This window comes from Vicia villosa, linkage group LG5 (assembly GCF_029867415.1).
Source record: "Vicia villosa cultivar HV-30 ecotype Madison, WI linkage group LG5, Vvil1.0, whole genome shotgun sequence".
Taxonomy (NCBI): Eukaryota; Viridiplantae; Streptophyta; class Magnoliopsida; order Fabales; family Fabaceae; genus Vicia; species Vicia villosa.
This window is the reverse complement of record NC_081184.1, coordinates 132591254-132596257: the sequence shown is the minus strand read 5'-3', so window position 1 is coordinate 132596257 and position 5004 is coordinate 132591254. Positions and strand designations below refer to the sequence as shown.

The window sequence follows — 5004 nt, the reverse complement described above, 5'->3', positions numbered from 1 at the left end:
AACTGGCATGTCCAAGGAAACTTATCACTCCTTTTACATTCACTAGAAGGATTATTTTTCAATCACCTCAATTTTGTCTTGATCCAGCTCTATGCCCTTTTAAGGGATTTTATTCCCCAGAGTGATATCTTCAGTTACCATAAAATGGCATTTTCCCAATTTAAAACAAGGTTCGTTTTGGTACATCTCTCAAGGACAACATTTAGTTGTGCAAGATAATTATTGAAATTATTGCCAAAAACAGAAACATCATCTTTAAATACCTCAATAGATGATTCAATCATATTAGAAAATATAGAAAGCATGCACCTTTGAAATGTAGCAAGAGCGTTGCATAGATAAAATGGAATCATGTGGTAAGCAAATGCTCTGAAAGCTGCAACGCTCCTGCTACATTAATTCAGCATGCGCAGACTCAGAGTCATCTCAAGGATCAGAAATCTACATGTGTCTGATGACACTGAATTTTCCATCGGCGAACTAGGAAGAGAATCATCGGAAGGGGATTCACTTGAACTTGATTAGACAGGAATTCAAATAGTTGAAATGTCAACAGTTGAAATCATTAGAGAAGAATCTGCATTTTGACATTGATTACAATTTCAACAACAACAAAAAACAAGATCAAAACTCACAACACAAGACATAAGAGCTAATCTCAAATAGTTAGAAATCATCATATACAAAATCTGTGGACACATTTGGATACAACCCACTTCCAAACAAACCCTTTTCCAAAACCCAATCTTCAATCGTAGCTTGAGAATTCAAAGGTTGATCAGTAGGCACAGGATGTTCAGCCCCCAAAACCACAACATTACTAAATGTCTTTCATTTTTGCACATAACCAGCTACATCTCCATTCACCTTCCAAATCTCTCTCTCCGCAGTCAAAAACTCATCAATCCCTTCCCATTTCATAGTCTTCACCCAAGCCTCAACTTGAACCACGCCATCTCTCAAATCACGCTGTCCTTGATACAACAACACCCTAGTCCCCTCTTTCAACAACTTCTCCACCATAAACTTCACACTTTTCATCACATCAGCATGCAATACATCACCAACAACATCACTGCATATCTCGTAAACAAACGATTCATCAACTTTCACTCCTAAAGCCTTCTTCACTTCAGCAATGTTCAAGAACTTTTCGACCAAATCATCTTCATAAGGAACTTTCCTTGTATAATCAAACAACGTGGCCAACCTTGTCATGTTACTCAATAAACTAAATACATTGTTTCTAGCATCAGTTGCCTCACTCCAATTCCCTCTTTCAACCAATCTAACAGCTTCAAGTTGAGCTTTTTCCAACTCATGCTTTTGCTTCTCATTGATTAATCCAACATAATAAGCATTAGCAGCATGAGTAACAACTTGTGTTATAGGTTATGTTAATCCATTCCCAATAGCCAAACCAGCTAAATTCACTCTCTTCTCAGAGTGTTTCAACTCAGCGTTTTTCTCCAATATGTAGTATCCAATTGCAGGAACATATTTTCCAGCATAGCTTTCGCCGGAGATATAAATAGGATGGTGTTTGAAAACAGGATCAAGTTGAACAAAACTTGTTATAGCAGCGAAAAGGTGTTTTGCAACTCCGTTTTGATCGGTTGGAATCTCTTGTGGGGTTGAGACTACACTGAAGCCAGTCCCAATTGGATTATCGAGAAAAAGAAGACCAAAGATTCTGTTCCATGAACCATGGTTGGGTTGAAGGGTGAGTGATTTGGTGACACGATAGGGTGCGAGTTCATAGAAGTTGGCAATCATGGAAGAGCAGCCAGGGCCACCTTGAAGCCAGATAGAAGTGGTGTTTGGGAGAGAGGTGAGGTTGAGTTTTGGGCTTCATAGAATGTGTAGAAAATGGAGGAATTGGAGGTTGAACGTACTGGTAGATAACCTGTTTTGGTGGGAAGTGCTTCTTTGGTGGAATGATGTTGAAGAATCTGAGAATGAGAAGCATAAGAAGAAAACAAGGGTGTTGATGAAGAGGGTTGTTGAATCTTTTCCCATGTTGATCTAATTTAGTATGCAGTTAAAATTTTGGATATAAAAACAGAATTAGAAGGACAAGAAATATGAAGTTGGGATCTCTTGTTGTCTCTGGATTGGGTAGCACATATATTACCTTGGAAACATCATTTTATCAATCCAAAACAATTAGTCATAAAAATTGAAGAGAGTGTATATATTAAATTGGCTAGCACATATGTGATCTATATATTAAATGCATTGATATTCAATAAGATCTAAAAACGTTTTTTTTTAATTAAAAGATTGAAGAGAGTGTATGTTAGAAGGTTCAAGTAGACTTAATTTGGTGGTTTAAGCCTTGGTTTTTAAGTGAATAACAAACTTTCCATCTTTTTCAAAAATCTATTACAGTTAGTTGTAAGTAGTTAGTTGGGTTTGTTAGATGACTTATGAATAAAGTTACGATGTAATCATAATTTTTTGTCTTAGGCTGAATGAATGAATTTACACATTTACAGCTTCTCTTTTCATGGAGTTTTACATTTTCTAACATGGTATCATAGTTTTTTTTGATCAAGATGTTTCTTCTTCTTCTTCATTGAAGTTGTCTTCCATTTTCTTCTTCTTAGAGCTTTATCACAGCCAAGCCTCCCCGCTTTGCTCCCATTGATCCACAATTGGATCAAAATAGTCCATATTTTGTTCATCTAAGATATCTTCCATTTTCTTCATCTTCTGTTAACGTTACTCATGGGCTTAATGGTTTCAACTATCATTCATGGGTGGGATTAATGGGCCGTGCTCTTAGTGCCAAGAAGAAATTGGAATTTGTTGATGGATCTATTCTTGTTCCAAAGTATCTATTTGATCCTTCCATTTGTGTTTGGAATAGATGCAACATGTTGAATCATTTGTGGATGATCAATTATATTTTAGAACCCATTGCACAATCAATTGTGTTCATGAAAAATTTCATATATGTATGCTCTTAAGGAGATCTTGTTTGTGTTTCTGAATTATAACAAGAAATGTATGCTCTGCAAGATTCAAAATTTGTAACAGATTTCTTTTATGAATTAATATTTTTTTTTTGAAAAGAATTGGAAATATATATGTCAATTCCACGTTGTACTTGTCGTGTTATGTGTTTGTTGCTCTTTAAAATGTATCACTTGCAAGTATACATGTATATTTGAAAGTAGCAATTGATAAAAAGTAAGGATATCGTACTCACAGGGAGTGAATGTTATAGATCGATTTTGTAAGACACTATCGTTGAAATTTAAGCATGAGCAAGGGTAAAAATAATATGAGTGTTGCGAGTTTAATTTTCTTAAACAAAATCTAAACAGTGTAAAGTGATAGTTGAGAATATATCAAGAGAGTTTATGATGAGCTATGATCCGTTTCAGGAAAGGTCAAAGTGTGATCTATGTGTGTATTTCTACAACATCAAAAGCATGTGTAACAAGGCAAGGGAACAAATCTCTAAGTCACTTATAATCCTAAAACACATCTATTATATTCTTAAAATTCTTTATAGTTGTAACTCCTTATCTCTAAATGAACTAATCAAGTGAATATCTCTATTCTACTCTTTTCAACTACTTTCATTATGAAATCCACACTACATAATAAAACAAGGCACTTAACAACACATCACTTAACATAAAAACAATATAATATTAACTTCTCATTGCTCAACAAACCAAAATTTTAACTCATAATAAGCTAAGACAAACTACATACATGGTTCTTAAAGGAAACATTCATAAACAAATGATGAAAAAGAAATGTAAACCTAAAAGTAACGAGAAGTTAAGACAAACCTCATTGATATGGATAATCAACAAGAGATGACTTTGGTCGGGCCAAGACTTAGCAGATGGTATTGATTCAGACCTAAGCATTAGGTCAGAGGGTTGCTCCTCCCCCGAAACCCTAGCGAGAACTAGCAAATTCCTGTCAAAACTCCATGAACCGTTTCTCAAGACTCTTTCCAAATCTCGTTTCATAGAAAATGAAAGAGGAAAAGATTTTTACTCGGCTCTTAGACTTCCATTGGATTCTTTAGCTTCCATGCCTCAATCATCGTGTTAGTGAAAGCTCGAGAATTAAAGTTGTTGTCTGTCCACATTCAACATTACTCCTTCCTTTTCCTTAGATAGCTAGATATTTTTGCACTTATCCATTAGAGCAACTTAGGAAACTCTCTAGTCGAAAAGGAAAAAGAAGACGAACAACTTTCTCAAGCAAGTGAAACAACAAATCAAAAAAAAATTGAGGAAAGAAACCAGAAGAAACTGAGGTTAAAAAAACAACCTCAAACCCTAAAAAGGATGAAAGGGGAGTGAAAAGGCATGATAAGGTTTTAAAGAGAAGAGGAGCCCCTCTCTATATAAAAAACATGTGAGTTCTACCCATATATGTTGTCATTCATATGCAAATGAAACACAGTTATATTTGAGAGTCTATATAAAAAACATGTGAGTTCTACCTATATATGTTGTCATTCATATGCAAATGAAACACAGTTATTTCTTGTAATTAGAATCAATTATCTTGGTATTACAAATTCTAAAGTGAAGTTAGTCAAACACCAAACAAATTTGAAGCAAATTTGATTGCTCATTTGTTAAGTAAAACGGTCAGTTTTCATTTTATTCTTCTTTGTATTGAAGAAGAATTGATTCATAATAAGAGTGGAGTGTTTTCATTTTATTCTTCTTTGTATTGAAGAAGAATTGATTCATAATAAGAGTGGAGTTTATTTGTGTCAAATAAAAAACTTCTAACTTTTTGCCTACATAAAACTTCAAACAGAGGCTAAGTACATTTAGTTCAGTTTGTTATCGGTCTGATGTAAATGTATTGCTTTGACAGGGCTATTCAGGTCATGCAACAGCAAATAAAGAAGTTCAGGGATATAAGTCCACCTTCAGATATGTTCGTTGATTTTTTTTTATGCTATTAAACTTGTGATTATGAATGCGTTGCAGTGCTTATTAATCCCAATTAATATTT

At 34.4% G+C, this 5004-nt stretch overlaps 1 pseudogene; it reads right to left on the bottom strand.

The window, feature by feature from the left end:
* Positions 1 to 666: 666 nt before the first annotated feature.
* LOC131605474 (serine carboxypeptidase-like 50) lies at positions 667 to 2019 on the bottom strand (annotated as a pseudogene).
* Positions 2020 to 5004: the final 2985 nt, after the last annotated feature.